General features: G+C 34.7%; 1 long non-coding RNA gene across 1 annotated transcript; it reads right to left on the bottom strand.

Annotated features, from left to right (window-relative positions):
* Positions 1-4,059: 4,059 nt before the first annotated feature.
* Positions 4,060-4,744, bottom strand: LOC149226546 (uncharacterized). The gene is made up of 2 exons (XR_016247055.1): positions 4,539-4,744; positions 4,060-4,300 (listed from the first exon to the last, which is right to left on the bottom strand). It is a non-coding gene; the product is annotated as an uncharacterized LOC149226546 (long non-coding RNA).
* Positions 4,745-12,771: the final 8,027 nt, after the last annotated feature.

The following is a 12,771-nucleotide window of genomic DNA, read 5'->3' as shown; positions in this document are numbered from 1 at the left end:
CTAATGTCACATGGTTAAACCATGTTTATTTTAGGGTTTATAATATTTATCTTAGGGTTTATATACCTTGGGTTTATATTCTTCCCTTGGGTTTAATATTATTCCCTTTGGCTTAATATTATTCCCTTCAATTTATAATCCCTTGTGTTTTTAGTATTAATCCATTGGGTTTATTGTTCCCTTAGGTTTATCATATCAATCATGACCAACCATGGTCAATCATGCTCAATATTGGTACACCATGTTTTATAAAATCAATCTTGGTCAACCATGGTCCAACGTTGCATTGTGACAAATATTTTCTCAACAAGAAAATCAACAATGGTCTACCATGTTTATTTTAGGGTTTATAATATTTCTCTTAGGTTTTATATACGTTGGTTTTATTTTATTTCCTTAGGTTTAATATTATTCCGTTAGATTTATAGTCCCTTGGGTTTTTAGTATTAATCCCTTAGGTTTATTATTTCGATGGGTTCATAATCCCTTGGTGTTTTAGTCTAAATCCCTTGGGTTTATTAATCTAAGGGTTCATATTCCTAGGGTATAATATTATTCATATTATTTATAATATTAATCCTAGGACTTAATATAAATCCATTAGGTTTATAATCATGGTCAACCACGGTCAATAACCGTGGTCCAATATCACATTCTGACAATCATGGTCAACCATTGTCCAACGTTGCACTGTGACAAAGATTGTCTCAATATGAAAATCAACCATGATCAACCATCATCCAACGTCCGACTATAACAACGATGATCTTGATACAATAGGCAATCATGGTCAACCATGGTCGAGCATGGTCCAATGTCGCATTGTGACAAATATTGTCTCAATATGAAAATCAACTATGGCCAACCCTGGTCATCCATGTTTATTTTAGGGTTTATAATATTTATCTTAAGGTTTATATACCTTGGGTTTAATATTATTCACTTGGGTTTATAATCCCTTTGGTTTTTAGTATTAATCCCTTGGGTTTATAATAGCAATCATGTTCAATCATGGTCCAACGTTGCATTGTGATAACGATTGTCTCAATAGGAAAACAAATCATAGTGAAACATGTTTATTTTAGGTTTTATAATATTTATCTTACGGTTTATATAACTTGGGTTTATATTATTTCCTTGGATTTAATATTATTTCCTTGGGTTTATAATATTAATCATGGTCAACCGTGGTTAATCATGGAAAACCATGGTCCACTGTAATATCCCTCCGTTATTATAGTACTATTTTTATTTGACTAAGATATATTGGATAAAATGGCAGGAAAGCCACATGGGGGGGAATATTGGAATAAATATGTAAACGAATATTTATTAATACATAAATGAGATGTATGTACTTGAGAATGAGCCACCTAGAAATGAAAAGCTTGCCATGCCTTCATGATAAGAATTCGAAATGAAATTATAGATAATCTTAATGGATGGGAGAGAAAGATCCGTTAATTTTTTTAGCTAGAGAAAGATGTTAAACGTGGAAAAACATAAAATCTCCACGGGAGAGAAAGTCGGGCTTTTATGAAAAATCCTAGGCAAGTGGATAAGAAAAGGTCCACAAAGCGGGACGTCACTAAAGGAAACCTTATCAAGAGGGAAAGGTATTGAATACATATTGAAGGCATCAATAGAGTTTGTTGATACCATGGCAAGACCTTCTCAGCTCGCAGGTGAACTAGAGGAAACAGTTCTAGGTTGGGTGGACATAGGTGTGAACTTCCCAAGTATTTCTATTGTTTCCTTGATGTGAATTCGTTGTTATTTTATTCTTTTATTTGAATTTATCGTATGTAAATGTTGCAATTTAGAGATTATCTATAGTTTTAAGTTATCTCTATGGAAGAATTGAATCTTCTATAGAGACGCACGCATTTTTGGAATATTGATTTCAGTGGTTTGAAGAGTTATTTTAGCTAGGAGATTAACTTACATGTTAATGATTTCTTATATTGGATTGCTTAAAAAGGAGAAATCTAGTTGGAATGAGTAGATTTTTATTCCTATGTTGCATGCAGTTTTACGAGTGCATTGATTTACAAGTCACAGAGAATGAATAGAATTAACATCTATTAATTTTGACTAATTAACTTCAAAGGAGTGTATATGAATAGGGTGAAAAGTATTAGTAGGATTGAGCAATTAGATATGCCCAACTAATTAATAATTATTATACACACAATTGGTGGAAGTGACCTCAGGGATATATATATATATATATATATAAAACTTGCATGGAGGAATGTTAACCTTGCTACATAGGTAATCTTATGTTGGTATTTACAGCCATTTATGTAGTCTAATTCTGTATATCAACCACACATAAATTCGTGTCTACTCTAAGATGAAGAGAGGTTATGACGAAAAGATAATTGTTACTAGATTAATCTTTTTGGTAATAGTCATGGGGTTTGATTTATAAATCTAGTCACAGAAAAGGATATTCACGGTGAGGATGGGGGTATGTAGTAATGAGAAGTGCAACTTCTGCCCTAAAATAAATTCCATAGCTTACTTAAAATGTATATGCTTATTTTTGTAAATATAGATAAGTAACTTTGAAATTCTGAATTTAGCAGATATAGAGGATTAGCTAAAATTCTGGTTATTTTACTACCTATTAGGGTTTTGAATGTGAAGTAATCTGCTACAAGTAATAATCAAGAAATACAATCGGAAACTGGAATGAGAACTAACCGGATCACCCAGAAAATAAGCATCGAAAACTGAGATATTTATATTCCTAAATCAAATCATTCCACTATAATTCCAGAGAAAAAATACCTTCGAGTGACTTATAATTATTATGACACTCTATGTGTTAAAAATGCATGGCATAGGTAAAGAAGGAAATTCATCAGAGAATATCTTTCAAATAAAATGCAGTATCAATTATACTATGCTACGAATTACATATCATACTATTCCAGTAGTTGGAATTTAGAGCTATGCAAGAGCGTATTGCTCAATGGATTTAGGACAGTATTAGAATCCTTGGTGAGAAAATTAGTATATACTTAGTATACGTGATCATCAAGCAAAAATTATTATAAAATTTGATTATAAATTCACTAAAGAGGATAAATCGATTTATAGATCGAAATTGCTATGAGGTAATAGAAAGAAACAACACAGAATAACAATCACAACTGTTTATTTCTTGTTATATCTATAGAACGAACATTATACCCACCTTTACATAGATGATACGACTAGTGGTATTGAAAAATTGGAAAAATTTAGGAAGAAGATAAGTAAGACATGGGAGAATTGCATTGATTCAACTCAACAATTGAAATAAAAATACATAAAAATAGATGCTACGGTAGCAGCCAATAAAGAAAATAAAATCACCATGAAACAGAAAATTGTGTGGAAATTCGATTATCATAACTGGCAAGTGTCATCAACACGGCAATAGCAGTTTGGTTTACTTGACACAAAAGATAAATATATTGTTGCAACTTCAAAGGATAGAATTACATTTCCAACCAGCCCCGAGAAGGTTGTATGCAAAACTCAGTTCATTAATACAACTCAATTCTTTTTTAAAATATACTAAAGGGGAAAATTTCGCGTATTTCCAATTTCAGAATAGTCATGGTATGAGAACTACGCTGGAAAACCTAGTAAACAAGATTATGCCCAGGGTCCTGAGGAATGCCCTCGGTTGACTCTGGAAACAATTTAAGAAGCCGGGAGAAATACAATGGACTAGTAAATACGAGAGGAAGAGAGACAGAACAACAACATGGTGATGACCCAGTAGGCTTATATATAGATAGTGCTTCGAAATGGATGTGTAATCTAACATCATTGACCAGAAAGGTCAAGATGAGTTGTAGTGTTCGAGTCATAGAGAAGGTGGCATAACAAACCTGGAATCCTAGCAGACTCTATGAACTAATGATGACATCCTATTAGATGAGCTTGAAAGGAGGTTAACGAAAGGGGTTTTAGTCATCTGGAAAAAGAATAAGCCTGAACATTATATTTCAAAACCAAATATGTAATTATGTAGAATGAATTTAGGATATAAAATAAGAATGGAAGAAAACAAGGCGTACATTAAACCTTTACCTTCTTAGGATGGACAAACGGTAAGAGTAGTTGTGGTTAATGAAATTTGACCCTAGAAATCGTGGAACAAAAAAACATAATATTTACTTGGTTATTGGTTTCACATTCCAACACTGTGGCTCATTGGGATATTTTTGTTCTTCTCCTAATCCGAAAAATATCCTTCAATGATATCAAAAGGTCACAGGATCTCTGCACTGGGAAGAATCTGCATGATGCCAACAATAAGTACAGTTACCAAAATTTTGATAAGAAGGTATCAGTAATAAACTTAATGCAGACTTAGCTCCATGTAGATCAAGCTGAGAGCAGATGACCACATAGATATTTTGGGAATTTTCCCTATGTCAGGATATCAAAGAGTGAAATAAATTCAAATTTTGTTTGCTTGGTAGAGAGGAATTTTGTCAATAGAATATACAGAGGTGATTAGAGGTAGGCCTTACAAGTAAAGATTCTGTGCCGCAAATATCATCTTCCTAGAGCAAGCATCGAACCCAAGACCTTGCTCCTGGAAGACCCCAGTCACCTCTTGAACTGAGACCAGTAAAAACATGAGTAATGAAGAACAAAGAGAAATTTTACATACTTTTACATAAGAAGTGGATTAAGCAACACAGAAAATGCAGCAGAGGGTTTTACCTAGTGGAAATCAGTGAGGAAACCTACATAAAAGAAGCAAATATTTCACAGGTTAGCGCATTGACTAAAGTATATTGTGGGTGTGCGCATATAAAGTACTAGAATGCAAAATAAATGAACTTATATTTATAGCCAGAGCATAGGACTTACTAGAGGGTAGGAACAGGGAGAGTTCATGCTGATGAAATGCCTATGAGCACCGAGAAAAAAAGAAAACAGCAAGTGTCATCCATATCTCATTTTCATGATACCAATGTTAGATTTTGACACCAAGATCACTGTGTAAGGCCAGGTGTGAAACCGCTATGAGGGGAAATTGACATATCTCCACGACAACACAATTTTCTTCCAACGCACTCACTGGTAACACTCTCCCTAGATAACCAGAGATTGACCCATAGATGATCAGCAAAAAAATAAGGTTAAGAGTTTAGGGTTTGCAAAGAAAACATCAATTGTGCAATTGTCTCGATCGATCATAATCATTCACCAAAATTCAATATTGATCACCAACTTCAAACCCATGTCACCAGCACGTGATAATGTACACGTGGCATGATAGGATTTGTCGCGTAGTGCCCAAGGGTTTGCCTTTCTTACCAGTTGTCATGTGTAGGATAGAATAGTGGGAACACAACATATGATATATAACAAAAATAACATTATTTTTTGATAGATACCCATTAAAACACTAACTCCCATAGTGTTTGAAGACCAAATATCATATGTTGAATGGTATAACCAAAACCCAAAAAGAAACCTTGGCGTAGGTAAGCAAACATCCTAGCCACATTGAAGTATGGTGGTACAAAACAAAGACTTTACCAAGATTTCAAAAGACATGTAAAATCCACCCAGGAATATCGTAATTGGCTTGCAAGCATAATGAGACCTTTAGTAATATAAGCAATGTAAAAACCATGCATACAAGCTGCCTAAGTGAGGCATGTAAGAAATAGGATGTTGTTAATATATAGATACATAAGGAGGACATGTTAAACTTAGGTTGAATATTATATTTCTCTCATTATCACCCTACATTCAATAAATATAAGTCGACTATCATCACGGTGAATGAGTAATAGAAAGTGAATGAGTAACAGCAAGTGGTGACTATAGTATTTAATAAAAGAGTAAAAAAAAATAAAAAATACTAGGTGAACTAGGGAGACGTGACATCCACCATGTTTTATAAAATCAATTATGGTCATCCATGCTCCAATGTCACATTGTGACAAATATTGCCTCAATATGAAAATCAACCATGGTCAACCATGGCCCAATGTTGCACTGTGACAAATATTGTCTCAAGATGAAAATCAATAATGGTCAATCATAGTGAATCATGGTCCAATGTCGCATTTTGAAAATAATTATCTCAATATGAAAATCATCCATGGTCAACCATGTTTATTTTAGGGTTTATAATATTTATATTATGGTTTATATAGCTTGGGTTTATAATATTATTCCCTTGGGTTTAATATAATTCCCTTTCATTCATATCCCTTGGGGTTTTAGTATTAATTTCCCGGGTTTATTAATCTAAGGGTTCATATTCTCAAGGTATAATATTATTCATAGGGATTATATTATTAATCCTAAGGTTTAATATAAATCCCTTGGGTTTATAATCATGGCCAATCATGGTCCAACGTCGTATTGTGAGAAATATTATCTCAATATGAAAATCAACCATTGTCAACCATCGTTAACCATGGTCAATCATGAACAAACATGGTCTATGTCGAATTGTGACAAAGATTATCTGAATATGAAAATAAGCCATGATCAAGCATGGTCAACCATGGTCCAATGTCGCATTGTGACAAATATTATCTTAATATGAAAATCAATCATGGTCAACCATGGTTAACCATGGTCCAACATCACATTGTCACAAAGATTGTCTCAATATGAAAATCAACCATGGTCAACCATTTTTATTTTACCATTTATAATATTTATCACAGGGTTTATATACCTCAATTTATAATATTTATTTGAGGGTTTATCGTAGGATTTTCTCGATATGAAAATCAACCATGGTCAATCATGGTTAACATTAGTGAAACATGGTTGATCATGGTCAATTATGGTGAATCATGGTTAACCATGGTCAACAATATTAATCCCTTGAGTTTAATATTATCCCATTGGGCTTTTAGTAGTAATCCCTTGGGTTTATAATATCAATCCCTTGGGTTTATTAATCTAACAATTCATATTCTTAGGGTATAATATTATTGATAGGGTTTATAATATTAATCCCAAGGTTTAATATAAATCCCTTGGGTTTATAATCTATTGAGTCTATAATGTAAATTCCTTCAGTTTATAATATTAATAATCGCTTACATTTATAATATTAATCCAAAATGTTTATAATATCAATCTCTTGGGTTTTCAATATTAATCCCTTGAATTTATAATATTAATACCTAGAGTTTATAATATTAATTCTTCAAGTTTGATATTATTTTTTGGGGTTTATAATGCATTGGGTTTATAATATTAATAATCCATTTGGTTAATAATATCAGTGTTTATTGTGGGAGGTTGGAGCAGGAGGGCTAATTCTATGCCCCGATGAAAAAAATCTAGAAAAAGTTTGCTTGGGGTCTGAGAGTAGCCACAAACAATTGGGTAGAAGAACTTGGCTTATGGAAAGGATTGAAAATGTCTTTAGAGATGGCATCACACATTTATCATTTTTTGGTGACTCCCTTATAACTATTCAAAAATGTATTGAGTGGTCCAAACATCGTATTTTTTATCTAAGTCCAACCATGCAAAGAATAATACTAATATTGGAAAATTTTGGATTTATAGAATTATTCCACATAAAAAGGGAACATAAAAAAGTTGTGGATTAACAAGCCAATAAGGCAGTTATCTAGGAGCAAGGAAATTTGAAGGTGGATGAAGGCTCCCCAACTAAATTTCAAGTTCCATGACCCGAATTAAATATATTTCCTTGTTTTGCAGGGGCAACCTAGAGAAGGGTGATACAAGTGTCACGAGGAATCATTGCTATATTAACTACCTAGCACAAATGATATGCAGAAGAAGGCTTGGGGACATGACATATATCTCACTCCCAGGTGGATAATAATAGTTAAGCTTGACAGGAGCGCAGGCGCCCAAGATTTAATTTGGAGTGGATGTGAAGGACCTATGCATGCAAATTTCGAGGAGAATTTTCTTTGACCAAACAGGTGGGAAGTTTTCTTGGAGAAGGAAGCTATGGAAAGGAATTTGTTTGCAAGAGGCATTGGTCCTGAAGCAACCCTTGGTATCGTCAACTTGGAGTTGATCTTGACTTTAAGGATATGGTCTGCCAGGGCCTTTGCTTTATGGTTAGCATCACATCCAGTCATTTACAAATGCATGGCTTCCCCGTCTGGAAACGATGTTGGAGACTCTTATGAGAATTCTTTGGGGGAATTCAAGCATGAAATAGAGAAAATGATATCGTGCATAAGAGGGCAAAACATCTCTGAAGCTAGGTCTTGATGAGCTAGTTAGAAAGTCTTAGGAAGGATATGGAATAGTGTGGCTGACTCGAAAGTAATTATGACAAAGATTGAGAACCTGGATTGCAGGGTAGAAAATTCTGAGGAAAAGGTGGAAATAACGGTTGTCTTTATCCTAAAGGAGTTGTTTTGGCTTGGGGACGTTAGCAATAATGAACAAGGCAGAGGCACCCAAGATGCTCCTGCTGAGGAGAATATGGTTCGCCTAGGAATTCAACAAGTTGTTACACAATTGAAATCAGAGGATGCAGGTCATTCAATCGAAGTCGAGGCAGAAGAGATGGACAAAACTGGACTACATGCGCTAGATGATGCAGATAAGTTAGTTAACTTATATAGTTTTTAATGTTATGTAATTATGTAAAGTTTAATGGGTTGTTTTGGTGATTATATAAGAATAATGTAGTAGAAGAAATAGGAAAGAAAACCATGAATATCTGCTGCCAATAGCCAAAGCAATTTTTCATAGATATGGACTGGATTTTGCTTCTTATTGTATTGGTTTTTACCATAATCCAGTTTTGTTAATACAAATATAACCATTATTTAAAAAATAAAATAATGATATCAATATTTATTATATTATTGATATATCAATAATATTATCATATTATTATAATATAATAATAATTATGATAAATTGTCATTATAGTTGTTATAATTATTATCGTATTTACAATATAATGATAATAATATTTAATAATATAATTATTATTAGTATATTATTATTATATTTATATATTTATTAATATTAATATTAAATCCATATTTGTTGACACCTATATCAACCACGTTAATGTTGTTGTGCTAGTTTTTATGTAGAGAGTAGATTTCGTTTTTATTTTGTTCCATGCCTATTGAACATTGAAAGTTGCAATCGCCATAAATACAATTAGTATAATTTATATTTAAAAAATAGAATATTTGTGTGAAAAGTTGAGCTTTTATTTATCCTTGAAAACTGTCAACTCACGTCCAATAAAATCAAACTTTGAGTAATACTTATAAGAAATACAATAAAATTAAATTGAAATTAACATTCATAATATATGTTTATAATATAATTGATAATATATGTTTATAATATATAATAGTGTTAGATTATTTATGATTATTATATATATTAGCATAGATCCATCTTAACTTTAGGCCTATGTTTATGGAGGATTAAATCTTTCAAAATGCAAATATCTTTTTTTAGTACAAATCTTGAAGAAATATTACCTCTTTAGTAAAACTTAAAGAAAAATTTACACTTCAACATAAGTTGGTAGATTTAGACGTAAGATGAAAATATTCTCTTTTAAATATATACATATTCTTATTTTTAATTTATTAAAATTCTAATAACATTATGCTAAATTTCTCTTTGAATGTTTTATAATTTTAATATTTAAATTTGTAATGTCATATAAATAGCATTGATCATATAAATAAATAATCAAATAATCTAAAAAAAAAAAATCATAAATATTAATTTTTTATTTACTTATTAATTAAATTTAAATATGAAATTCTTAAAATAATAATCACTAATATAAATGAGTATATCTATCTATATCTATTTATATCTATATCTATATTTACATTTACATAATTGATCATTAAAATATCATATTATATTAATCATGTATATGAAATATCATATTATATATATATATATATATATATATATATATATATATATATATATATATATATATATATATATATATATATTTTAATTCAATAACTATTATTTTTATTATTATTATTATACGTCAGGTTTGATTTTATTAAAATATCTCTCCTATATTAAATCAACAATTTTTCGAGTGTCCCTCGACCAAATCCCAGCCAAAAATGTATTGATGGATGTAGTGGCCGCTGATATACCTCCACGGTTTAGTAGCGTGGCAAAAGTTTTTTTCTCTTCGGGAAGGACGTTAATGGCGGTTTGACCTAGCTAGGGTTTGGTCATCCTTCAGCTGTTGCAGCGCTGGTACCCCACAGAACTTCTCTGGCAGCACAGTCCCGTAGGGAGCATTGCGGTCGGGCAGGATGGGTGCAGAGGGGTCCAGTGGGACCCCTTCGTTTAAGCAAGTGGTAATGCAGAAACAACCGCAGCAGGTGAAAGCGGGAGTAAGAATCGAGGGTTTGAACAGCAAGCTGCTTAGCAGCAGGAACAACAAGGAAAAAAGGCCGATACAGTCTGACAAGACAGACAGAGCTTCAGATGCCAGGAATATCGTGAAGGGGAATACTGTGGACAGACAGGACAAAAATGATGACAAATCGCAGCCATCAGAAAATGAAAAGGAGAAGCCCACAAAAGACAAAGAAGGGAAAGGAAAGGGAATAATCCATCCGGAGAAGGAGGGGGAAACAAGCGCAGACCCCAAAAGAACCCATGTGACCAGCAACGCATGCAAGCCAAAAAAAGAAGACAGTCTGCGGATCACAATCAACGACCCTGAAATCCAAGAATACAGGGACCACATGGCTGAGCATGCCATCATCTGCAAATTTATGGGCATTTGGCCGTCCGAGAGAACCCTATGCCAATGGATAAGACAGCAGTGGAAACCAAAGGGGGACGTGCAGCTACATTTAGGAGCTAAAGGTTTTTTCACAGTAGTTTTCACCAGTCTAGAAGATAAGGATAGAGTGTTTGAGGGTGGCCCTTACTTTTTGGCAGCAGCAGGACTCTACATGAGACATTGGAAGCCAAACTTCGTCCCGGAGAAGGAAACTTTCACCCAGGTGCCTGTCTGGATAAGACTCTTCTCCCTTCCCATAGATTATTGGGGTCTTAATGCCCTGAAACAAATAGGGGACAAGCTCGGGACCTTCGTCAAAGCATCAGAAGCAACCATGCAGAAAAGATACACAACCTACGCGAGAATATGTGTTGAACTGGATGTATCTGGAGCGCTACACGAGGGGGTTTGGCTTGAATATAGGGACGAAGAATACTTTCAGGCGCTAGACTATGAGCAAATACCCTTTAGATGTCGGAAATGCCACGAGCATGGACATCTGGTAAGGGACTGCCCTTTGAACAGAAAGGAGGCAGAAGAAGAGAAAACACAGAACACCAGAGACAAGAACAACTTCACCAAACCCAAGAACAGGCAGAGAGCCAACAGAAGGAGGAATGTGAAAGGGAACACAGACAGAAACTATTTCAGCAATCCCTTTGAGATCCTAGACCTAGAGACGGACTCGGAGGAAAAGCAGAACATACCCCACAGGGAGGAGAGGCAAGAGAACCCGGAAAAACCCACAGGGGAAGAAAGGACAGACGCAACAATAGCAGGAGAGATCCTCATGCAAGACAGAGTAGTCGAAACGGAGGAGGAGACAGATATGCTAACTAGTGAAGCAGGCAGCGAGGATTTGGAGCTGGAAGACACCCTCGCAACGGATGGGATGGACCTAAACGCGCTTGTGGAAAGTTGGAAGGCCAAAGGAATGGAAGCAGTTCCAGAGGAAGAAATAAGGAAGGTCAATGACCTATTCATAGCGCGGCAGAAGGCAATAATGGAAAAACAGAAGAGCAAACTAGGAATAATCAAGGGAGGATCACCCCACTACCAAACGCAGCTAGGAAGAACTTCAGGCTCAAGATACAAACGCCGACGAGGTCGAAAGACAAGCATAGAACAACTACAGGAACTGGGCGAAATGTTAATCAATGCCGGCCTGATAAGGCAGCTAAATGAGTACCCGTCCTTCCAACAAAATAGTTAACTATGAAGATCATCTCTTGGAACGCCAGAGGGATAAGTAGTCAGGCCAAACAGAGGGTTCTTAAACGGAAGATGGGAAAGTATAACCCGGACATGCTGTTTCTTCAAGAAACCAAATGCAACAGTGAACTCACAGGCAAGCTACGAGGGAAGTTAGGCAGGAACTTCGAAGTTTTGGAGATTGAAAGTAAAGGGCGCGAGGGAGGTTTAGCAACCTTCTGGGACACACGAAGGTATCATCTCATAACAGCTGAAGCCAGCAAAAACTACCTGGCACTGGAGATGCAGCCAATAGGTAACTCATCCTCTTTTATTTGCATTAATGTCTATAGTCCCCAAAAGATAGAAGATAAATTTTGTTTTCTAGACTCGCTCACCAAACTCATAGAGAGACACCAGAATGCAAAATTCATTCTGGGAGGAGACTTCAACATGATAACCTCCCTCCTGGAGAAAAAAGGAGGCCTAAGGAGACTACACAGGGATGGAGAGGCCTTTATAAGTTTCATAGATAATGCAAAACTGGTGGATGTATATCCCAAAAGTGGCAAGTATACTTGGAACAATAGAAGGGGGGGAGACAGGCTCATATCTTCTAGATTGGATCGTTTTTTAATTTCTGAAAGCCTGCTCTTAGAAGGAACAGCCGTGGAATCAAACATCCTCCCTAGTGGAGGATCAGACCACTGGCCGGTTTCTCTAGTAGTTGAGATACAGGAATCTCCCAAAAATAAGCCCTTCAGGTTTGAAAAGTTTTGGATAGAACACCC

The sequence above is a fragment of the Pinus tabuliformis genome, chromosome J, assembly GCF_031772625.1.
Source record: "Pinus tabuliformis cultivar Carrire ecotype Pingquan chromosome J, CPIR1, whole genome shotgun sequence".
Classification (NCBI taxonomy): Eukaryota; Viridiplantae; Streptophyta; class Pinopsida; order Pinales; family Pinaceae; genus Pinus; species Pinus tabuliformis.
Note: the sequence above shows the minus strand (reverse complement) of the source record. Positions and strands in the feature narration are given on the sequence as shown.